We start from the raw sequence: 24352 nt of genomic DNA, 5'->3' as shown, positions 1-24352 counted from the left end.
CACACCCGGATACACCCGCCCTGGGAGGCCAGCGTGGGGGCCGGAGGCTCGCCCGCCCGCCGGGTTTGGGTTGGCAGGGCAGGACAGAATTTGGTAGGCGCTGCGGAAGGGAGGGGCGGGGCCTCGTCCTAGCGGGCGGGGGCCAGGGTGAGACTGGGAAGGCCGAGGAGGGACAGGCCCTTAGGTAGCTCTGTGAGTGGGGCTTCCCACCCTGCAGGGCTCGAGCGCGGAGCCCCGCCAGGCGGGGAGTCAGGCTTCATCCCGGCGGGCCTGGAAGCTGGAGGGGCACGGAGGACGGAGCTGCGGGGGCGGGCCCGGGGGCGGACCTCAGCCTCTGCGTGCTGGGGGCGGGGCTTGGCGGTATAGGTTGGGCGGCCGCAGAGGGGCGGGGCAAGGGGCGGGGCAAGGGGCGGGGCCCCGCCCCCAGCAGGGTCCAGGGCGGAGCTGGCCGGTTCGGAGTCGGGGAGGACATGGTGGGCGGAGCCTGATCTGGCTCGCAGCCCGGCTACAACCCAGCAGCGCCCGGGGGCGGGGCCGGCGAACTGGCGTCTGGAAGGCAGGGGGCGTGTCCGGGGCGTGTCCTCGGCGGGGGCGGGGCTTGGCCGAGGCTTCTGCTTTCTCCGAGGACCGCGGGGAGTGGGTGAGTCCTCTGCACAGTCGGACGCTGACAGGGTTGCGATCGCGCGACTCCAGGCTTGCTGCGCCGAACAGAAAGCAGAACCAGCAGGTGAGAAGGGGCAAGGGGGTCCGGGGGTGCTGGCCGGTAGCAAAGTTAGTTTTTCGCCGCCCCTTCCAGAGCGCGCTTGGGCAGCTTTCTCGGAACAAGTGACAGGTCGGGCCACGAAGGCAGCTGGTGGGTGAGAAGAAGCTGAAGTTCCGGAGTCCTGAACCCCAGTTCTCCAGCTCCGCCATGCACCAGCTGTGTGTCCTTCGGCACATGCCTCCCCTGGGCTCTAGACCTCTCGGGTTCCAGGAAAAGGAGGTTGAACCAGCTGAACTTCATGGTCCCGTTGCCCTTTCTCACTAAAACCCCGGAAGGTGAGGGCTGGCAGGTGAGAGCCAAGTGCAGTTCAGCCGCAGACATTCAAATCGCGTTGCTCAGACCGCAGTTTTCTGCCTGCCGAGCGGCACTGAGCAAAGCAACGTCTTTGGGAGCGTGAAGCGAATTGCTTCAGAGGCCACACTAGTTACTCAGATGGGGCTTGAACCCACAAGCCCAGAGGGAGTGGAGCCCAAGTCAGGGCGCTTTCAGTCTCCCCCCCACCCCCCCACCCCCCGCCCCATTATGAGAGCCCAGTATGACTTTGGGCCAGAAACTCAAGGGGGTTTTTGTCCACCTCCAAGGGCTTATTTCCCAGGTGAGTTGGCCTGGGGGGGCCCAGGGCAAAAAGCAGGGGACAAGTTCTCATCCGGTGAATGGGAAAGATAAGGGGAAACCCGGCCACACTTTGGATCCAGATTAAGCCCCAGGGCCTGGGGTTCTTGCTGCATGCCCAGGGTTAGGTTAGTTCCTGGTTCTGGAGGTTTCTGTCCTTGGTGGTTGCGGGTCCCCTGTGCCAGGGCCGTGGTAGTTGGGCAGCCTAAGTCAGTGGTCAGGGGCTTGGGCTTTGGGACCAAACTGACCTGGATTGCTCTTCCCTGTGAGCTTCGGTTTCCTCATCTGTAAAATGGGGGTGATGACAGTACCCAATGTTAGTAGCGAGGACTTAATGGAATAATGTGAAAACAGTGCTTAGCAAGGCGCCAGGCTCTCGGTGAGGCCACGCTACATGCCATCAGCTGCTCTGATGTGGATGGGCAGGTGGTGGACTGGCTTCCTGCCTGGGAATGAGCTAGGATTTGGAGGGTCAGAGACTGGCTGCATCCCCTTCTGACCCTGTGTGAGCCAGAAATTGCCACCTGTCACCACATCACGTTGTCCATTTCAGGATTGAGGTTCAGATTGTCATCTGAACCAAAGAGCGGCTGAGTTTTCTGTAATATTGCTTGAGGTTGGTTGGGTGTCCAGTTAAATAAGCACAGAAATGTGTTCTGAACACCTACTATCTAGGAGGTGTTGTTTCGGAGGTGAACTAGCCCCACCTGATCTCTGCCCTCACTTTGAGCTGCTGACAGTGAGGACTCCCCATCCCCACCACGGTCCTTCGGGAGAGGGTAACTCGGATCCAGGGCTCCAGGCCAGATGAGATTTCATGGGTCTGTACTGCTCTGGTGGCTGGAATCCAGCTCTTCTACTGCACACTGGGCTTGGGCGGAGGTATGGGCCAGTGTGGGCACCTGTTATCTGTCTGATCAGAGATGGGCACCGGCTGCCAGCATCTCCTGGGGAGATGAGTCCTACACTTTAGAACCAGCTGGGAAATACAATGGGACAGAGTCTGATTGAAGGCTGCATCACATGGAGGAGAGAGAGAGAGAGAGAGAGAGAGGGAAAGAGAAAGTATGGAGTAGATGTGGTGCTTAGAGGTGAGACACTGGAGAAAGCAGGAAATGAGGGCACTTCTTAGCGTTGGTGAGACTTGAGCAGGACTTTCTACCTGGGCTCCCAAGTCCAGATTGAGCTTGAATCAACTTGGGGCTCCAGACTCCCCTCTCCAAGCATTGGACATAAGATTGGAGTTTGGTTGGTGGGGAGGGAGAGGTCAGTAGGTGGTGCCTGTGGGGGGAGATGCTTAGTAAGCATCGCCTGGAAAGTTGTATGCACCACTCTCTTCCCCACATGATGAATGACCAACGGTGACACACTGATCCCATCCTCAGGTGCTTACAGTCTGGGGAGGAACTTAGACAAGGATCCCAGGGCTTCAGCAGGAGATAAATGAAAAAAGGTCTAGAGGGATCGTTAGGAAAGCTCCATGGAAGAGGTGGAGTTTGGGTGGGCCTGACGGATTGGGCGGGGGAGGAGGGGAGGTTCAGCAGCCACAAGGAAGACAGTGTTTGGGGCAGCGGAAAATGTCTAGTCAGAGGCACGGAGGTCAGAGTGTTCAGGAAGATTTAAAGAAACTTCTGGGCTGATCAGTCCAGCTGAAGAGTTGGGACTGTACAGGGATGTGAAGGGGGAACGGTAGGTTGGGTCAGCTCGTGGAGAGCCTTGAATGCCAAGGTGAGACATTTGGATTGGGTTTGTAGAAAGTGGGAGCCACTGGAGGCTTGTGAGCACGGGAGTGACACCGTCAGAGTGGCACTTCAGGAAAGGCGGGCTGCCAGACGTGCTGGAGCGGGTGACCCAGCGGTTAAGGGATAACGAACTGATGGCTGTGGTGACGGGGAAGGAGGGGTCTGGGGAGGTGTGGGGTTATCTGCAGCTGGGGGTTAGAAGAGGCACCATCAGAGGAGTGGGAGGGACCCGGGTGACATGGGAGAAGTGAGAGTGTCCCTGTGCTTCTTTCTGTTCTCCGCCCAGGCTAGACCACGGTGCATAGCAGGGGCTCAGAAGGTGCTGGACGGGGTGGGCGGGGGAGGTGCTGGGAGGGTGATGGGTGCTACAGAGTGATAGGGAGGAGCCACCCAAGGAGGCCCCGTGTGTGCCATGATGGGAGGCACCTGGGCCAAGTGGCAGAGCTTCAGCCCGTCAGCAGTCAGGGTAGACGGGGAGAAATGCCTGAGGCTCTCCCCCTCATAGCCCTAGCCCAGGGAGGGCCCGGACCAGAGGTTAGCCAGTGGGGGCACCAGTTTCCTGTGTGTGGGGGGGTGGATTTGGGTTCCTCCAGGCCCCTCAGAAGTTTCGGCCATGTGAGGCAGTCCCCTCTCTCTTGAGGCCTCAGACTTTTAAGCCACGGAATGGAAGCTTCTCCACCCCATTTACCCTCCACCCCCAACCCTGGGCCCAACCCGTTTTCCCTGAGGACCGGACAGGCCCTCCTGGCACGGAGCCAAGCAGACCCCAGCCTTGAGCGCTCCTTTGGATTTGGAGCTTCTGGGGTCAGCTGGCACCCCCTGGTTTTGGCTTGGCCTTGACCCCCTGCTCCAAACGGTTCTACCCACTCCCTCCACCCCCGGGGGGAAGGTCAGAGGGGGCGGTTATGATGTCATCAAGTGCATCAAACCCTCAGGAGTTGACTCTGGGGGAGGCAGGAGGGAGCGAAGAGCCTGGGCCCCTTCTTGGAACAAGGCAGGGGTCAGGGGTGAAGGGCTGGTTTCATCTCTGTAGGAACTGCCCTGCCCACCACTTCCCCTCCTCCAAGCCTCAATCCAAGGAGCCAGGAGGGAAGCCCAGAGGTAAACATAAGTGTATGGGACGTGTCGCTTCCCTCTTCCCTTCTACCCGATGCTGCCTGTGAGGAGGAGGCCAGCCACAGACCCAGTTGGTGTCTGGGTTTCTGGCTGGTTCCTGCCTCACCCCTGGGGTTCCCCCTGCACCGTGGTTTTCCTGTCCGCAGCTGATTCACTCTGTGCTGACATGGAGAAGCAGCTGAGGGGCGGGAAGAGGCCTGTGCTCTGGGTCATGAAGTTCATTCCAAGTCCTCAGTTTACAGGCTGTGTGACCTATAAGTACCTTCTCCTCTCTAGGCTTCCCTTCTGCTCTGCTAATGGCCTGTTCTCTACTTGGCTCCCAGGGGGTTCTATAGCCAGGATCTGTCCTTTGTAAAATAGGGTACAGACGCACACGTGCACAGCACAGGTTCTCAATACAGAGTGGAAGTGGGTGGCTCCTTTCAGACGTACAATAATCAGTCCCCGCTCCTCACCGTTGCTTATTCCTCCACTGGAAGCACCCTCACCTACCTCCCGCCTGGCTGCCGCGTAGGTTCATGGGGTAGCCTGGTGGTGAAGAATTGGACTTGGAGCCACAATCGTGACCCTGCTCGTTCCTTGCTATGTGACTCTGTCTGAGCCTCAGTTTCTGAGTCTGAGAATTGGGGATAATAATGGTAACTCCCTCACAGGGGAACACGAGAAAAAACAAAACAAAAACGTGTCCATGAAGCTTAGCAGCTTTATACCTAGCACTCAGCGAGAACTCCATCAGGGAGAGCTGTTGTTCTTTCCTGCCCCTGGCCCGTCTTTCAAAGCTCGGGCCAGGCTGCTTCTGGAGTCTCCAGGATCATCGCCTGGAGCACCCACCTATGGCACGGGCCCTCTGTGCTCTCCAACACGTGTCTGTGCCACACGGCACTAGTCATGTCCCGCTGTGTGGTACTGCCTGGCTATGTGGTGCTGCCTGGTGGTGTCTGGGCCTCCCCAACATGACTCTACGCTTCCTGAGGGGAAGTAGGTCTGAACGTCAGTGGCCGACTTTCCCCAACCCACTTCCTCTGTGCTATGTACACCCAGTACTCTGTGCTATGTACACCCAGTACTCTGCGCTTTGCTGCTGTGTTTTGGCATACTGAGTGAAGCCCCCAGGCCGGGACTGCCCTGCCCGTCTCTGTATCCTTGACTTCTGGCTCAAGGCCTGGCACACAGCAGGCAGTCGGGAAATGATGGTTGGATGAATAAGTGATTCTCCTTGGGGCAGCCCAGCAGGACCCAGCTCGGTGCCAGATCCTTGGCGCGTCCTTGGCAAAGGCGAAGCCTGGAAGCAGGGTCTGAGTGCCCCTGCCTTGCCCTTCAGGCCTGCCCTCTCCGTTCCTGGAACCTGGGTCCAGGGAGGCGGGAATGGTCTGCTGGCCTGGGATTGCTCAGTTGGCATTTCCGTTTCCCTTGTGAGGCCTGGCCTTTGGCCTCCTGAGAGGGGAACAACCAGACTTCCTCCAGCCTCAGCCTGTTGAGGGGTCACTCTGGTCCTTAGTGAACCCTGACTCAGCCAGAGAAGGCACCTTCAACTCAGCAGTCATTTGCGGAAGGCGCTACTGCCCTGTGAGGGCACGGGCTCAGGGTTGGGGGAATGGGAGGCCCATTCCTCCAAGAAGTCCACCCCTGATATTATCCCTCCAGACCACCAAGTGGGACGCTCTGGGAAGCACCTCCACTCTCCCCCTGTCTTCTTTCCCGGTAGTGGGGGCTCCTGCCCCTTCTTTGGGCACCACCCCTGGCTTTCCCTCCTGTGTGAAGGGTGATCCGGGGTGGAAGTTGTTGAGGATCTAGACCTGGGCTCACAGAGCCAATGCAGAGAAGTAGACGGAGTGCTGGAGGCCGGGCTGGAGGAAGTCTGGCTTCAGATCTGGCCTGGGGTCCAGCTGGCCTTGGCCCAGGAGAGTGGGGAAGGAACCATGGCAATGTCACGGACTCTGGAACCAAGCGGCCTATAAATGATCCCCACCTCTGCTAAATAGGGGTGTGACTTTCGGCACATGTTTTAACCTTTCTGTGCATCAGTCTCGGCATCTAGAATGGAGATGGTAATATACTGGCCTCAGAGCGCTGCTTGAGAACGGTGTGAATTCATGTACGTGAATCATTTATGAAGTGTGCCTGGCACAGAGTAAGTGCTATATGGGTACAAGCTGGTTTTGGTAGGCTGGCTATTATTAATAGGAAGCAGGATTTAAGTCTCTGGGGGGCAGAAACACTTGGTGAATAGCTTGCGTCTGGAGATCAGGAGACCTGGGTTCTCATCCCAGCTCTTCCTTCACTTGCCATGTGACCTTGGACAAGTTACAGCCCTTCTTGGGATACAAAATTATAACGATTATGCTGCACTTGGTGTTTGTAAGCGAGGCCCATGTGATGTCACAGTGGCCATCTGCAGGGTTTTATTCTCGAAGGGACTTCTGGGTGCTTGGCCCATTCTGCAGTCATTCTGTAGGTGGGCAGGTCCTGGCACTACCGTGGAGACACCACAGGCACAGAATGGCAGAGCTGTCCCAACCCCCACGACTGTACTCCACAAGTAGATGAATCCACTTAAATATGCACATAACTGTGAGATTATATAGATCAGACCTTTTTTTTTTTTTTACTTTCCCCTATTTTCTGAATCTTCTGTAGTGAGCCCATATTATTTTTATGCTTAAGAAAGAAGACACAATAAAGCTATCAAAAATCTTATTATACATAGTTAAACAAAAATGTCTTATATGAACTTGGGCTCACATTGAGCTTTTTGTTGTTAGTAAAACATATTTTTTTTTTCAAAATGAGTATCAGTTTGTCAATCTGCAAAAGACAGAGGGAATGTCTATGGAAGGAGTGGCCTTGGCCACGGGCCTCAGATCCTGGGAGATAAGAGTCTGATATGGACGGGAGTTTCACCAGTTTCCATTGTGGTGGACACGCCCCGAGTGCTGCTTGGTGTTTAGACAACTTTTCAACAAGCTTTTCAACCGTCCTTGACACCAACAGACTTAATTTCCTCACGTCAAAACTGGGGGCAATAATAATACTTAATTCAGGGAGGTGCTAGGAGGGTTAAAGGAGCTTAAACGTGCTGCGGTTTTCGAAGGAACCCCCTTTTTCCTCCGGAATTTGGAAGCAAGCAAAAGGAAAACAGTTGACAAAGATGGAGTGCCAAACGTCAGCGTCATCACTGAGAAGGCCAGCCGGAGAACGTGGCCGTAGATCCGGGACCCAGAGGGCTTGCTAGCCGTCTTCCCTGGCACTGGCAGGGTTACCCGTCCGTCCGGTCCCAGGCGGCGCTGGACAGGTGCCAGCCTCGCTGCAGAAGCAGGTGGCAGCAGCAGAGAGGAGCTCAGGTGCTGGAACGCTCCAGCAGGCAGCTCCGCTCTGCCGGAGGCGGGCCCACTGAGCATGCCCAGTGTGCCTTCCAGACGAACCAATCAGATGAGCCACTGTTGGTCCTGGCATGAAGGGGGCGGGGCGAGGCCAGAGGTGTTCTCCCCATAGAGGTTCCTGGTCAAGGAAAAAATACGTGCTCCCCCTCATAAATAGAAGGCACTTTGAACGAGGCTGGGTAGGCAATGGGCACTCGGTAAGTGTTCATTTGTCGCTGCTGATAATGATAACAAAGAGTAATTCTACTACTGCGGTTGCAAAAATCACTCTCCCACTCACTGTCTTAGGAGATGGAATATTAGAATGTTGTTGCAATGGGACCTGATGAGACATCCTGAATAGAGGAAATAGAAACTCATGGGGAGTGAGGCGCCTTGGTCTGTAGGAGGTTCTGTGGCAAGGGAATGAGTGGGTAGGCCTTAGGTCACTTGGTCATATAGGCAGCTGACCTCCCTGACCTCTGGCCTCTCTGAATATGCAGCAGAAATGTAACTGGGGCAGGAAGGATGTGTCGTCTACTTTTTTTTTTCCCCCCCAAAGCTTCTCAGGTTCCCTTTTTCTCTGTCCCACACCTTGTCATGGAATGGAAGGAGTGGCTTTAACAAATGCTCCAGATATGGCAGGGTCCAGCAGAGGATTTTTGTTTTGTTTTTTTTGTTTTGTTTTGTTTTGTTTTGTTTTGTTTTGCCAGGAGACTGTATAACATGGTATCATGTTTATCAAACTTTGTGCATATCAGAAATCCCCACAAGGGGCAGAGGGGTGCAAGCTGCACGTAGGGAACCGCTGGGGTTGTACTTATACCTTGGGCTTCTTCCTGGCTTCTGAGGACTTGCCATTGGCCAGGCCTCGGTATGGCCCACCTCTTCCTCCCACTATCTGCTCACCTTGGGGCAGGTTTTGCAGTCTCTCAGAGCTTTGGTCCATGGAGAATGATAGTGGTACCTCTCTTGTGGGCTTGCATGAGGATTAAATGAGACAATTAGTGTGGGTAAATCGCTTAGTGCGGGACACAGCTCTGAATGCATCCTCCCTCCAAGCCCAAAGTTAATGAGATTGATAATGATGAGAAAAGGCTGTTCCTGCCACTCCTTTGGGGAAATGGCAAAGAGTGAGGCCCTGATCTGGAGTGGAGATTCCCCAGGCTGTTGGGAGCTCTGGGGGTCCGGGGGGCCTTGGGTCTCTGCCGGCTTGGTCCTTGATCAGAATGTGCGAGCCCCAGCCTCAACCTGGGTGCTCTTGGCTTAGAGTTGAAGGCCAAGTTGAGTGCTTGTGACTAGACTCACAGGATTGTGGTTTTGTGGGTAGCTCTATGGTTCATTGAGTGAACCCACCTACCAAGTCTGATCCCATGGAAAACATCCAGTTTTTGCTTACATGCCTCAAGGCTTGGAGAGTTCACTACCTTTTCTCTCTGGACAGATCTAACTCTTTAAAAATATGGTATAGGATTTAAGCAAACCCACCCTCCCTTCGCTTCCACTCGTTGATCCTGATCATTCTTGTTGGGATCATATGGGATGTGGGATACTCTCTGAGAGGACTAAGTCTCTCTTGTAATCAAGGCCAACCTAGGCCAGTGAATCTGATGTACAAAAGAGATGTTTCTGTTAAAAAAAAAAGAAAGTCATCTCCATAGGAACCAAATGGGCACTTAAAGAATAACTTTCTAATTATTGAAGAAATGGTTTCTGTGGAAAAATTTGCTGGGTGAAGAACAGATGCAAAGAAGGAAATAACCGTTCAGAGATAAGTAGTGTGAACACACACACACACACACACACACACACACACACACACACACGATTGGGAGCATACCACATGAACTGCTTCCTGTGCTGTGGCATATCAGTTAACATTGTAAGGGAGGATTTTTCCACATTATTTAATCCTCTCCCACGGCATGGTTCTCTGTCCACAGCATTGTGCCACATGGACCTACTGTGACCCAGTTTAGTGCTCCCCTGCTGTTGCACATGTAGGCCAGTTTGCATTTTTTATTACTGTCCACATTGCTACAGCGATCACCTAGTCCAAACATACACTCTGTGCTCAACAACCGTGGAGTGAATTCCTCCAAGTGGCTTTCTAGTCAGGTGACTAGAAACTGCCCTTAAAAAGGTCTGGCCCTCAGACCTTTTTAAACTCAAGGTCTGAGGGCCAGATTCTCAGGGAAAAGCCCTTTCCCTGACACCCACCAGAATGTACCCCCAAATTTAGCTCCATCCCCCTGGGGGGAGGGACAGACAGACAGTGCCCCTCATTGCTAGTTAGCAGGCCCACAGAAACAAGGAGACACGCTCTAGCCGTGTGTGTGTGTGTGTGTGTGTGTGTGTGTGTGTGTGTGTGTGTGAAAGACAGACAGATATGGGGGAGCTTTTTCGCCTCAACTATAATCTGACTTTTGACCCCCTCTTCAAGAGCCAGTGGTATCATTAACTAATTATGGGCTCTCTTTACTGTTTAATGACCTCTCTCCATGGTGACTCCTTCCCCGGCAGCCTTCCGGGAGCCAGGGAATGGGGAGATGAGGCTGTGGGAGGAAGTTTCTCTGGAGTAGGAGTGGGTCATGGATCATGGGGGTGCAGTGCCTCTCAAACTGACAGATGCCAGTCTCCTGGAGCATTTGTTAAAGCACAGGTTGTACCCTCAGGTTTTCTGATTGGGTTGGTCTTGGGCGGGGCCGGGGGGGGGGGCGCGCCAGCAGGCAACCTGAGAGTGTGCATCGCTAACATGCTCCCAGGAGCTGCTGCTGGTCTGGGCACCACACTTTGAGAACCGATGGAGTAGTGGAATGGGGCGCGTGGGGGCAGTGGGGTGAGTTTCAGCTCCTGGTGCTGCTGACAGCAGGAACCTTGCCCTATTTGGTAAAGCCTCATGTGAGGCCGGAACTCACCTTCCCCTGCCCCCACCTCATCACCCTCCACCAGTGTGCGCTCTGTATATATTTGTGGGCAGGAGGATAAGATGATGATCACTATCCCTATTTTGCAGAAAGGAAAACTGAGGCTCTGGCAGGGGACCTGATGTGTCCAAGGATGTGCCCTCAAAGCCAGCAGGAGCACTGATACAGGACCCCTGGCCTTGTCTCCTCCCTGCGCCCTCCCCTCCTCTCCCCAACTCTGGGCTTACTCTGCGCGGGTCCAGTGGAGGAGCAGGGGTACCTTCCTTGAACACTGTGCTTCCCCAGGGGACCCCAAGTGAGGGGGCTGGGAAGGCAGGTTCCCCTACACTGTCTCCGAGCCTGGGTCTTGCTCTACTTTTTACCTCCCTTCCCCCGCTGCTAGCCATTCAGTAATGTGATCTTCTTCCAAGATCTGGTGTCCTCCTGCCAGTTTATGTTCCCAGTTATAGTTCTGGCCAAGTTTTCCCGGAGGACGGAAAGTTGCTCCTGCCAAGCCTGGGAGCGCCTGGCAGGCAGAGCCGAGGGCGAGGAGAGAACCCTCATCTGTGGAGCATCTAATGTGCGCCAGAGCCTGCACTGGGCACTTTGCAGCCACGATGTCAGGTCAGCCTCCCACCAGACCCCCAAGTAGAGGTTATTATCAGTCTCCATTTACTGATGAGGGAACTGAGGGTCCTGGAGCTGAAACTACTTATAAAAGGGGCAGAAGTGGGCTTTCAATCCCAAACTCCAAGGCAGGGTCCCTGGTCCAGAGTGGCAGCCAATCTTGGACCGAAGGAGCTGGGATGTGGGGGAGGCCACCACCCATGCAAAGAGGGTCAGCCCCAGGGGCAGGGCTCCCTGGGATTTGGGGTCTTACAGTGGGAGAGCCCTGGCCCAGCCATCAGGAGACCCAGTAAAACCAAGCTCTGCTGCCACCTGACTGTGTGACCGTGAGCAGTCACTCCCATGCTTGAGGCACCCAAATCCTTATTTCTCATAATGATACCTTATGCTTTATAGCTTTTAGCAGTGGACATTTTCTCACATTCTTAGTCCTAAAAGCCTCCCAGCACCTTGTGAAATAGGCAGGGAGGGTGTTATTACTGAGCCCATTTTATAGATGATGACAGAGGCTGTGAGTGAGATGCCCAGGATCCTACAGCTAAGGAGGTGCTGGAGCCAGGATTTAAACCATGTTTTCTTTGCTCTCCATCCTGAGCTTGGTCCCTCACCCCACCCTGCCCCCTAACTGAGGAGGGAGAAATCTGGGCTCCTCTCTATTCTCAACCACAGGATTAGGGATCCCAGGGCTCTTATTTGAGCTGGAGAATGGGGGGAAATGTTGGGTGCAAGGGGCCCAGATTTCCAGGAAAGGGTATCCTGAGATTCTTGCTCTGGACCAGGAACCTGGGGAGGCAAGATCGGGTGGTCCAGGCTGTCCCTGTTCCCAGCTCCTGCCCAGACCTGGGCATTTGAGACCCCTGGTGGTGGGGGGAAGTGGGGTTCAGCCCCTCTCCCCGCTCCCACCTCAGCCCCTGGCTTCCCCTGGAACCTGTACCTGCCCTCCAAATGCAGAATTTTCCAGACTCAGACATCGGTGCCCAGGCCTTGTGGTTCTGCCTGAATGCCCTCACCTCCTCCCCATCTCCTGACCAGACTGATTCTTCCTCATTCTTCCAGGCCCAGGTTCAGCCATCTTCTTCCCCCGAGAGAGCCTTGGTACTCGGGCCAAGCCAACTCAACTCTCTCTGGTCTGTCCCACGGGTGAATTGGCTCACTGGGTTAGTAACTCCCCAATGAGGCTGTGAGAGCAAGGGCTGTGGCTGCTGTGGCTGCTGTGGCTGCTGTGGCTTCAAGACCCCTGTGGGGTCTCCCAGGCTGGCAGAACTCGGAGCACTGGGTCTGCATGGTCTGTGGACAGCTGATGACTTCAGGGTCAGCCTCAGACCTGTGACTCCCATATTTTGTGACCCTGAGCGAGTCACTTATCTTCTCTGACTCTTGTTTTCCTTCTCCTGAAAATGAAGTTATGTGCCTCACTGACCTCTTGGAAGGTTTGCGTAAGACAAAGCATGCAAAATACTACGGCTGAGATGGGTGGATTCCAGGAGCTCAGGAAATGGCCACCCCTCCTCTTCCCTGCAGTCAGCTTCATTCCACCGCCACCCACCTAACCCCCTTGAGAGGGGCGACTGCTTGGGCCTGGTCTAAGGCCTGAACTCTATCTGCTCTAGCTAGGAGGGTTCTCGTCCAATAATGGGGGAAGGATTGGGCAGAGGCACAGAATCAGCTCCAAGCAGGCTGTGCGAGTTCCAAGCTGTGACCTTGGGCACAGTACCTCCCTGAGCCCCAGTTGCCAGATCTGTGGGACGGGGTCATATATGTCCTGTGTTCTCAGGATCACACGGGGCTCCCTGGTAGACTTGCATGAGTACGAGGGGGCATCCAGGAGTAGAGTGGGCTCTGAGTGCCCCTCCCAGGAGCCTGGAGGCTGGCAGTGGTGGTTCATTTGCATATCCATCTTCCTGCTGCAAAGCAAACAGTCTACTTTCCCTCTGGACACCCGGAGGCTCACCAGGCTGTTGTGCTCTTGGCTTTGGACCCTGCGTGCTGGGCCCTCCCCCTGGGAAAACAGCTTGTCTGATCTTTATCCTGTGCAGCCTGGGGACCCAGGCCTGAGGCCCTGCCTGACTCTCTGAGACCAAGGTGTTGTCACCACAGGTCCCTGTGCTAACCCCTGGAACCCTATGCCAGACCACATCCTAGACAAGCACATTTTCTTTGCATTTAAAAAAATATATATTTTTATTGACTTCAGAGAGGAAGGGAGAAGGGGAGAGAGAAACATTAATGATGAGAGAGAAATCATTGATCGGCTGCCTCCTGCACGCCTCCCACTGTGGATCGAGCCAGCAACCCAGGTGTGTGCCCTGACTGGGAATTGAACTGTGACCTCCTGGTTCATAGGTCGACGCTCAACCACTGAGCCACACCGGCAGGCTCCATTTCTGTCTGTCTGTCTGTACACCCCCTCCTCCCAACTGACTATGGCCCAGAACCTCTCACGGTGATAATAATCACCTCGCTTCCCTATTTTGAGCTAGAGCATTTTTGCTCCTCAAACCTCACACCTCCCTGTAAGGGAAGAATGAACTGTTGTTATCCCAGAGAGGGAAGGTCCTGGAGCTGACCTGTTTGCCCAGGGTCACAGCTGAAAGGGGCTTTCCACCCCAAACTCCAAGGCAGAGTCCCCTGGTCCGGAGTGGCAGTGGGGGTCTTGGACCAAAGGAGCTGGGATGTGGGGGAGGCATCCAAGGCCCACAGCTGTGCCTCATGACCTCTCCACCCCCCACCCCCACCCCAACTCTCAGCAGGTGCTCACATTCTTGGCTAAATGTCTGGGGGGAGGGGGGGAATGCCCTTGAAGAGTAGGAAATGGATTGAGAGGAAGTGAGAGAGACCTAGATCTCCAGGGTGGAGGGTCCTAGATGCTCACTCTGCTTTGGGGCTGGCACAGGGACCACCCCCATTGCATAGATAGGGAAGCTGAGGTTTAGGGAAGGGGCGTGATGACGAGGTAGACCTGGCTGGGCATGGCCCCTTTCTTCTTTCCTCCCCAGGGCCCTGAGGGCTCCATTTCGGGGGATTTCATGGGGCGCTTGGGACCTCGGTGCTCATTTTGGCGTGGCTGCTGCTGGCTGAGGGCAAGTCCCTCTCCCTGCTTCAGCTCCCTTGGTGCCTGTGAATGACTCCAGTAGCCCGTGGGAAAGACCCAGCCTTCTCTGGAATCTCCGTGGGGGAGGGGGTCTCCTTCCAAGGCACTGCCCAGTGCTCACAGGATCTGGGCGAGGCCAGGGCTGAGAAGAATGGGCTGGGGAGGGGCTGGGCCACTATTGATGGCTGGTGGGGGAAGGGTGTTGTGGGTAAGACCAGAGGGTCCTGATCCCTCAAGGAGGCCACTTCTCTTGGCTACAGAAGAGGATGAGAGAGGGCATTTGGGGTGGTCTGGGAGGCGGACCTGGGCTGGGCTGGTTCCCAGGGTGGGGCTTTGCCTGGGTCAGCAGAGCTGCATTCCTGAGAAGGTTTTTGCCTCGGGCTTCCCTGGGGGCTTTCCATGGAGACCGAAGGGCCTGGATGCAGGAGGTTCCTGCACCTGGGATCCGTCTCTCCCTGCCCTTCTTCCTGTCATTCTCTGTTTGTCTTTGTCTCTTTGTCATATTCTCTTATCTCTTTGTCTCTGCCTCACTCACTCACTCCTTCCCATCTTCCCCTCTCTTTTTACCTCCCACCAATGCCCTCCCACCCCCCTCAGTTTCCCTCTGGATCTAGAGCATCTCAGGAGGGTCTAGCAGGCTGAGGCCCGAGGCCAGGCCCAGCTCCCCAGAATCCCAGAGGACCTGAGAGCCCAGGGCTGTCTCTCCTGGGACAGGGAGCCCCGGCAGGCTGTGCTGGTCTGTTATCCCTTTCCTGCCCCAACTGCCAGGTGTCTGGTTAAATGGCCATCACCCTGCCTGGGACTTGGGGTTTGGGCTTTCTGTGCCGTGTGGATGCTGTGGCCTTTCATCCTATGCTCAGAGGGCCTGGGACCCTGCAGTTGACTGCAAGTGGATTCCTCTGGGCCACTCCTCCCTGGAGTGGCTGCCCGCCATGGGAGGGTGGCTAGGCTGGAGCCGCGCCTGTGTGCTGGGTGAGGTTGCCCTGGACGCTGCATGTTCAGAGAGGCTCTCGGGATGTGAGAGGGAGAGACTTGAGAGATGGTCTCGGAAACAAGGGGAGTCAGGGCAGAGGGGAAGACTCAGAGGAAGCCACTCACAGAGACAGGGACATATACAGAAGGGAAGGGACAGGTGAGAGGGAAGACCGAAGGACAGATGGGTGAGCCTCTGGAGAGCCCCGCCCTGCCCTCTCCTTATCTGGGTCTCAGCCAGGAAGACTATGCCCACCCACCTTCAGGTTCTTGGAATTAGAGTTGTCCCCATATTTTCTGTTTTTACCCAAGGACCCACAGGTAAGCAGCACATACAGTATGTTTACCGTGTCTCACTCACGCTCTCCCTCTCCACCTCCCTCTCTCTCCCTCCATCAGGTACCCCTAAAGCCAAAGTGGGGTGTGGAGAACTGCAGCCTTGGGAGGTAGGAAGTATTAGCCCATTTTGTAGATAAAGGAACCGAGGCTTAGAAAAGCTATGTGACAATTAGAGGAGGACAGAGCCAGTGTTTGAACCCACATCCGTCTGATGCCCACCTTAAGTACTCATGCTGAGAGGGTTAGGGCTGCCCGATAGAGCTCTGTGAGGGTCTGCGCCGGAGAATATTCTGGGAAGGCTGCTTGAAGGAGGGGGCATCTCAGCAGCCCTGTCTTTTCCTTCCTGAGCCCAGTGCCTGGGGAATTGTGACTGAATTACCAGCCTGCTGCTATGTGGGGTCCCTGATTAGTGTCCTCCTCCTTCTTCCTAACTACCCTGCTGAGAGCCCGCACCCAACACCCAGCCTCCGTCTCTGAGGAACCCCAGTTCTGGCCCAGATGTTAACCCTTTGTTAGCCAGCCAGGCTCGTGGGTGGGTGTGCAAGCTGGCCCCTGGTGCCTAGTGCAGCCACAGGATGTCTTCAGTTGGTTAGGCTTAGAGGCTGAGCTGTGAAAGCCAGTGAACGTAGGCTGGGCCTTGGTCGGGTTATTTTAGTTCCTATCATTTATAACTTTCTGCCGGCAGCACAGCATGACGGGAAAGCACAGGGGCTCTGCGTCAGATGTTGGGCTTCAACCCCCAGCGCCACCGGCTGTAACCTTGGCCTTGGGCCTCAGTCCCTGAGTCTCGGTATCTTCAACTGTAAAATGCTTACCTCATAGGGTCATTAAAGGGAGAGCTGGAGGCTGGGTGGGATGGCCATGCTACTTTATGATGACGTTGGTGTATAATTGCTTGTTTTCGTGTCTGTGCTCCTCCGCTGGGCACTCCCGGGGACAGAGATAGGTCTCATTCATCCATTCCCTGTGTCCAGCTTGGGGACCACCCAGAGTGGGGATTCAGTGAATGGAAACTCTGAGCAGAGGACGTCCACTCGGGACCCCCCCTGGGAGGGCAGCCCCTCAGACCGTCCGTGGGAAGCAGTATTACAAAACAGAGGCCCTTGCAAAGCTCAGCCAGGCCACTGTCTCCACGTGACCAGGACAAGTGCCACCTGCCGGAGCCCAGAGGTCCTGCTAATAAAACGGGGATGATGAAGCCACGCTCTTCACCTGGCGGCAGGGAGTGGGGTTAAATGAGATAAGATGTGGGACACAGGCTCCCATGGGGGTGCTGTCCTCTGTCTTTGTTTCACTCATCAGTTCTCCCTCTGTTTCAAGTTCTCGGGCGATGGCAACCTTTTGGGGCCGTTTATAGGAACCTGAGTGTGTCACACATCTCAAGGGGCAGCATATTCTCCCCCTGACGTGTGAGGAGGGGGCTCTGTCTAACATGAGCTCTCCCCAGAGTCCTCTGTCTCGGTCACACTCACATTCTGGGGGTTAGCAGCTGATCATGCCATCTTCCTGGACAAGCCTTGATATCCCCATTTTATAGATGAGGCTCAGAGTAGGTAGGCAGCTAGTTAAAGGTCACACAGCTCTATGAGATGGTAGTGGAATTAGGTCTCTCTCAATTCCAAGTCCATAGTATGACCTGGCTCACTGTTTTGCCTCCCTCTGTGGCCTGTAGAGCCTCCCTGGGAATCTGGGTTGGAGGGCCCCTGGCATCTGGGACTCCTGGAAAGTCTTTAATCTTATCTAAATTTCCCTTCAAGTTAGGGCCTCCCAACCGATATGCCCAAATGGGTTACAGATGTGTTGAGATTCCCCTTAGCCCTTGGCCGGTCACCTAAGACCAGGCATCGTTCTGCCTCTCCACCCCAGTGCACTGAACAAATATGTGTACTTCTCTCTGTGTATCACGATGTGAAGCTGGTTGGGAAGTACTGACGGCTCTAACCAATGCCCTCCCTGCCCCACCCTACACCCTGAACACACACTTTCCCCATCAGAGTAGGGATTTGTGGTCCTCTCTGGGCCACAGTCTCTTCATCTGAGAAATGGGGACCGATGTAGGTGACGTCAAAGGCCTTTCTGGCACTGTGATCTGAGTGTGTGAGCCTTAGAACCCAGTGCTGGGAGGGAGCAGGGTCTGCATGGGGCCCAAGCAGCCTGCTAAGAAGATCAAAAACATCAAGAAAGGGAGCCACGGAGGAGAGGCCAAAGGCAATGATGACTCTGCCTCATCTTGAGTCTTTAATGCATGAGGGACAGATGGGGAGGCTGAAAGGCTCCACGTGTGTGCTCTTCCCCACGCTGCCAGAGGGGACCCCTTCTTGATGCTGAAGGCTCTCCAGTCTCATTGCTTGGGTTTCAGAGCAAAGCATGCTGGGAAGGGCCACATCTGTCAGCCTCATCAGGCACACCGAAGGAACACCCTGGCCAGGTTTGGTGGGGCTGATCTTTTCCTTCCTGACAGGAAGCTAAGAGTCAGGCCTCAGAGCTGGGGGAGGGCAGGAGGGCAGGTGGGCAAACAGAGGTATGGAAGGGTAGGGTAGGCAGACCCCACCATCTACCTCATTCCCATAGGCAGCAGGTCGGAAACTCTGAGCAGAGGACGTCCACTGAGACGTCTTTAGAGGGAGAGGGAGAGAGAGGGTAACATCGATGAGTGAGAACCATCTATCAGCTGCCTCTTGCATGCCCCCCACTGGGGCTCAAGCCCACAATCCAGGTATGTGCTCTGACCAGGAATTGAACCAGCAACCTCTCGGTGCATGGGACAATGCGCAATCAACTGAGCCACACCAGCTAGGGCCAGACCTGATTTTTAATCAGTGTTTGGCCTTTTACTTGTGTGACCTTAGGCAAGCCACTGAACCTCTGAGTCTCAGTTTTTTCCTCTGTTAAATGGGGGCAATAATATCTCAAGGGTAGGGTATTAGATTAAATGGGGGACAGTGGGAATGGCATGATGAAAACTATAAAGTGCTGTCCCTCCGTTGCCACAGTCTGGCCAGGGGTGGCTGCTGCCTACATTCCTCTGGTACCCTTGGCCTTCCCCCAAATGCCGGGGTCAGTTCCAGCTCCAGGGTGTTAAGCCCTCAGGAGAATGGGAGCCTATTTCACACGTGGATGGAATCATGTGGCAGGAGCCGCTCCTCATGGAGCCTCGAGTTCTGCATCAGGAAGAAGAAAGGAGGCCTTGGGGCTCAGAAATCCCATGATTCCTGGGAGGATCTGGTCTGCATATGTTTCTTCCAAGCCATGATGGCAGCGGTGGTGGGATTTGCTCACTTGTATTGAGCAACTGACAGTTTCCCCAAAGCTCTTTACACACCTTATCTCAGTCCCCCAACCATCCTACGAGAGGGTCCTGCTAGTGTCCCTGTGTCAGAGATGAGATGTTGGGCTCTGGGAGGTTTCATAACTCCCTTGCTCAAGGTCACAACCCAGCTAGTAGGAAGCAAGAGCTGGGATTCAAACCCAGGTCTTGGAGGAAACTTGAGATCCTAATCACACCGGTGGCCTCACGATTTTTCTGTTTCCCAGAGTAACAGCCTTTTACTTTTGTTTTTCTTTTTTTGTTTTTGTTTTAACAAGAACAAAAACCACCCAAACAAACCAAGATCAGAGGCTGAAAAATAAGAGAGTGAAGAGTTCAAAAAGCCAGTCCCTGGAGTCAGCCGTGTTTTCAGGAAACACATCACCTGTCACATGTGAAAACAAATACAGCCACCTGTGGCCAGCCTCTGCAGGGGGGTGATCGAGACAAAGTCCAGGCACCGGAGAGCTGGGTTGGCAGGAACGGGCTTGCAGGTGGAGTGCCCGCGGATAGGGCTTCCAAGCAGAGCGGCCAGGCTCTCTCGCTGCACTTTCTGCCCAAGGAAGCAGCCTGAGCTCCCACGGGATCAGTTGTCCAACTCACCAGACTGGCTGGACCTCCAGGCCTGAGACAGGCCCCTAGGCACAGCCAGAGGCTCGGAGACAGAGGCCCCTCCCCTTCGAGGGCAGAGGCCCTGTTTAGCTTCACCCCCACCCCCTTGCCTCCGAGCAGCGGCAGTCACCCTCTGGCCCGGAGCCCTCCAGGCCGGGCACACATCTGGAGGCTGGTCAAGCCCCTCCGCGGGCTTTCAGACTGTTGGTGGAAACTAACAACTTCCGGAGACTCATCATCATCGTCGTAATTGGTAGCATTTATTTGACATTTCCTGGGTGCCAGGCACTTTACAGATACTAATTCATGTAAGTCTCATCATAACCCATTATTAAGTCCATTTTATAGGTGGGAAAGCTGAGGCACAATGGCGAAGTGGTTGCCCACGGCCACACAGCTGGTAAGATGCAGCCGGTTTGGCATTTCAGGGAGGGAGAGAAGGAGTGGGTTAGGGTGCCGGCACCGTCTGAGCCCTCCTGGGTGCTAGCCTGACAGCAGGTCACCGTCACAGCCGTGTGGGTGGGCGGGTTTGGTGTCCCCATTCACTGATAAGGAGGTAGCTCTGCAGTGTCTCCCAGGGCTATGTGGCTGATATGTGGCAGGTCCCGGGAAGGAACCAAGGGTCACTGCGTGACTGAGTTCAGTTCGGATACCTTCCTGTGCCGAAGGCCTGGTGAGCTGGGACAGGGCCGCAGGTGGAGGGAGAAGAGCTCTGGACCCAGACTCGCCCAGGCCTCCATCACGTGCTCAGCCCTGATTTTCCTGTGTGACCTGCAGGCTTTTGCTCCCTCCGGGCCCCTCTGAAAAATGCACTGATCTCAAAGGTCTTGGCCCGCAGAGCGGACATTGCTCTGGAGTTGGTGACTCAGGGGGGATGTGCCTCCTGAGGAAGTCGAGGATGGAGCAGAGGTGCCGGGAGCTTTGTGGGAACTCTCCCTGGCCAGGCCCTGCTGCACCGGGATCCCAGGCCTGCCTGCATCCCACTCGCAGCAGAGGCACCGGGCCGTGCTGGGGATGGGGCCTACGGCAGTGGGTCTCACACGTTCGTCCCCAGGAAAGCTTTAAAAAATCCTGATGCCGGGGCTGTTCCCCGGACCAGTTATATCAGCATCTCTGGGAGGGGTCCCGGGCACCGGCCAGCCTCAGCGCTCCCAGGGTAATTCCTGTGTGCAGCCATGATTGAGGGCGCTGCTCCACACGAAAGGGAGACAAAGGGAAAGTAAGCACCTCCTGGCTCTCCCTGCTTATGGCCCCCTGGCCAGATGACAGCATCTGCCTGCCCCACTGTGTGCGTCTTTCTTGGGGGACAGTTCACAGCTTCCATTGGCTTTTCTGACCCAAAGGAGATGAAAATCCCACTCTTATGGGAAGCAACCCCCTCCCCACGAGCCAGCCACGCCATTTCTAAGGACCAGAAGCCTCCAGTTGCAGGATCAACGTCGGTTTGTCTTATCTTCTCTAAGAAACCTTTCCTGGCCTCTCCAGCCTGCCCCTGCCCCCCGTTTCCTTTCCTGCAAATACATAGCAAGTACTTGCTATGTACTTGGCACTGTCCTAGGCTCTGGGGTATCGGGTGAATAAGACAGACCCAGCCCCTCCCTGTAAGGAGCCATACTCTAATGGGGGCTGCAGACACAGTAGTGAACTAAGAGGACAAATGCAGCGAACAGGGCGTGTGACAGGGCCACGTGTCAAAGCTGCCGCTCTGTATAGTCACTGGGGGAGTTCCCCCAAGATTTTGATGACTTGGTGGGCTAGGGATGGGGGGCAGGCATTGCCATATTTTGGTTCTAATGTGCAGCTGGGGGTGAGGCCCAGTGAGTAGATCAGGTGTTCAGGGAAGGCCTCTGGGAGGAGGGAGCTCAGCCTACAAAGAGGTTAGGAGCCAGCCTGGGGTTTTGGGGGAGGAGTGGTCTTGGGAGACGAGGCCGGTCAAGGGCCTGCGGTGGACAAGGGCCTGCTCTCCTGGAACAACAGGAAAGTGTGTCTTTATGGCCTGAGGAATGAACGTGTGTGGGGGGGAAGGGGGAGGTGCTGAGGACAGAGGTGGGCAGGGGACACCAGGCAGGGCTCCGGAGGCCACATAGAGCATGGATGTTATAGCAAACCTCTCGGCTGTATCACCGTTGCAGGGCTGCAGGTTTAGGGAGCGACAAGATCTGGCCTACATTTTGCAAAGCCCTTCCTGGGGTGTGGATAACGGATTGGGAAGGGTAGGAGTGGAACCCGTGACCAGCCAGGGAACTGTACAGGTCCACGGGGAGGTGAGGCGTGGGGCCAGGAGGGGCCCTGGATTGGGCTGTGGGAGGAGGGGAGGAAGCAGAGACCTGCCTGAGGCTCTCAGGTGTTCAGCTGGAGGATAGAAGGGCCATCTTGTCCCCTCCTCTGAATCCTGCCGTACTTAGAATCCTGGAGTACTGCCCCTCCTCCCCCCAGGGATCTCAAGAGCTTACTAGGATGTGTTACACATGGTGTTAAGGGCTATTAAGTGAACAATGGTTTTAAATCAGTGGTGTTTATAGCCAGTGTGGAGTCCTTAACAGCCTAATATATGGTGACTCTTGGAGAGAACTGTTCCTTCCCAAACTTGGTGACAGCAAAACTTTTTGTTCTTAACAGGGCTCTCCTAGGACTCGTATTTGGAGGAACTACTCCAGAAACACTGCTCTGGTCCTGTCATTTGACAGGTGAGGAGGGTGGGGTGGGCGTGGGAGGGTAGGAGGGTGGGAGCGGGGACAGTCACCTGTGCTAGGTTTCCTACTGAGTGACCCATCAGAGCAGGCCTCCGCCCGCACCTCCTGACTCTGGGCCTTGAGGTACAATGCTGCAGGCCCCACCCCATGTCCCCAAGGCTAGGTGGGGACATCCAGGTTCTAGGGTCAGGGTGGTCATGGGAGACGACCTCCTCAGCTGAGGGCCAAACCAAACCTCCTCCTCAGCTGAGGGCCAAACCAAACCTCCTCCTCTACAGGTGCAGGGGCTCTGGGGAAGGCAAGGGAGCCTTGGGAATGGGTCTGACTTTCAGACCTGGCCCTGGGTGCTCACCCTACACAACCCCCACTCATCCCTTGGGTGAGGACAAAAGAGGCCTGACAATAGAGTCTCAGCTGACCCAGGGGCAGTGGGTTTCAACCCCCTTCAGGTGGCTGAGTACTTGAAAGTCCTGGTATTTGATGTGGAAGTTCTTCCCTCTCCCCTTCACCTCTCCATTCATCCATCCCTTCATCCATCCCTCCATCCATCTTCCATCCATCCATCCATCCATCCATCCATCCATCCCTCCCTCCCTCCCTCCATCCTCCTAGCCCTCGATCCACCCATGCTCCAGTTGGCAATATTTTCTGGGAGCCTACTTTGTTCTCATAAATAATACATAGTCTTTCCCCTCAAGGTACCACCACCCATAGGGGAGATCGATAAGCGAGTAGAAAATTACTGGACAGCATTCTGAGTTGGAATAGTAACCTCCATTTATTGAAAGCCTACCAGATACTTTACCCACACCGTCTGAGCAAATCTGCCAAATAGATTTCATTTTCCTCTTTTCACAGATGAGTCAGGTGAGGCTCAGAGAGGTGAATGTCTTTGTCAAAGTCACACAGCTAGGAGGTGATAGGATCCCATTCAAACCCAGGCAGTCTGATGCCAGAGCCTGTTCTGGGAACCGCTCCAGCATCCAGTGCTGCTGAAAGGGAGCAGAGAGGGAGCGCCCCTAACCAACGTGTGCTGGCACCCGGGGAGGGGTGGCCGTGGCAGTGGTGATAGGACTGGCTGGAGTAGGGGGGCTCCTGGAGGAGGTGGATGTCTGAGGTGAGACTGCAGGATGAGTAGGAATTAATAATATATTAGCATAATAATTTCACTGTACAAACTGGTTTGGCATAAAATGATATATATGGTCAATTTAAATCAGGCGTCCTCAAACTACGGCCCGCGGGCCACATGCGGGTGTTTTTGCCGTTTTGTTTTTTTACTTCAAAATAAGATATGTGCAGTGTGCATAGGAATTTGTTCATAGTGGTTTTTTTTAAAACTATAGTCCGGCCCTCCAACAGTCTGAGGGACAGTGAACTGGCCCCCTGTTTAAAAAGTTTGAGGACCCCTGGTTTAAATGATAGATGCTTAGAAATGGTCAATTTACCTGCTATAAAGCCTAACACAAAATCAGTACCTTCTTCCTCCTACCGCTCCCACAGCTGTCAGTGACTGTTCTGGAATTTCCCCAATAAAATGTGCTTGTTTTGTTAAGACATTCTCATAGGAAAGCATGGGCAGACCCTCCAGGGTTTACAGAAAGTGTATACAAGGAAGCATAACGCCGGGAGAGGCTCTCTGTTTAATTTCATCTGCAAATGAGACGCTCACCCTCACTCCTTCCAGAAGTCCCAGTATAGATGCTTAGCCAGCTCCGCTCACCGAGTCCTGACTGCCAGCTGTGACCTCACTGTCTTCATAACAGGGGCTTCACCTGTAGAGCCCTACTCTACAGGTGAAGAGAATGAGGGCCCGGGAGTCCTTCCCTGTGGCCATGGACTGGCAGAGCCAGGGTTTGCACCTTGTCCGGGGATCCTGTGTCACCACCATTTGCTCCCCTGCACCAGGGACCGGCAAACTTTTTCCATAAGGGGCCGGGCAGTAAGTGTGTCGGGCTCTGTGGGCCGAGGGTCTGCCGCAGCTGCCCTGCTCTGCCCTCACAGCGCCATAGCAGCCTCCGACTAGACACACGAGAGGGTGTGGCTGTGTGCCAACCCACTTTATTTATGGACATTGACATTTCAGTTCCATGTGTTACAAATACTCTACTTTTTATGTTTTCCCAACCATTTAAATATGTAAAAATCTGTTCTTACTTTGTAAGCCATACAAACATAGGGGTGGGGGCTGGATTTGATCCGCCGGCCTGGCA

General features: G+C 54.9%; 1 protein-coding gene across 4 annotated transcripts in view; it reads left to right on the top strand.

Moving 5' to 3' along the window:
• The first annotated feature begins 610 nt into the window (after positions 1 to 610).
• The window catches only part of CD82 (CD82 molecule), a 50391-nt gene continuing 26649 nt past the window's right edge, over positions 611 to 24352 (top strand). For 2 of the 4 annotated variants that reach the window (XM_054725348.1, XM_054725347.1), the window contains exons 1-2: positions 611 to 727; positions 22066 to 22133. The gene's annotated coding sequence lies outside the window, so the exon portion shown is untranslated. The remainder of the gene's footprint in view (positions 728 to 22065; positions 22134 to 24352) is intronic. The other 2 variants (XM_054725350.1, XM_054725349.1) reach the window with 1 other exon arrangement.

Source organism: Eptesicus fuscus, chromosome 13 (assembly GCF_027574615.1).
Source record: "Eptesicus fuscus isolate TK198812 chromosome 13, DD_ASM_mEF_20220401, whole genome shotgun sequence".
Taxonomy (NCBI): domain Eukaryota; kingdom Metazoa; phylum Chordata; class Mammalia; order Chiroptera; family Vespertilionidae; genus Eptesicus; species Eptesicus fuscus.
Note: the sequence above shows the minus strand (reverse complement) of the source record. Positions and strands in the feature narration are given on the sequence as shown.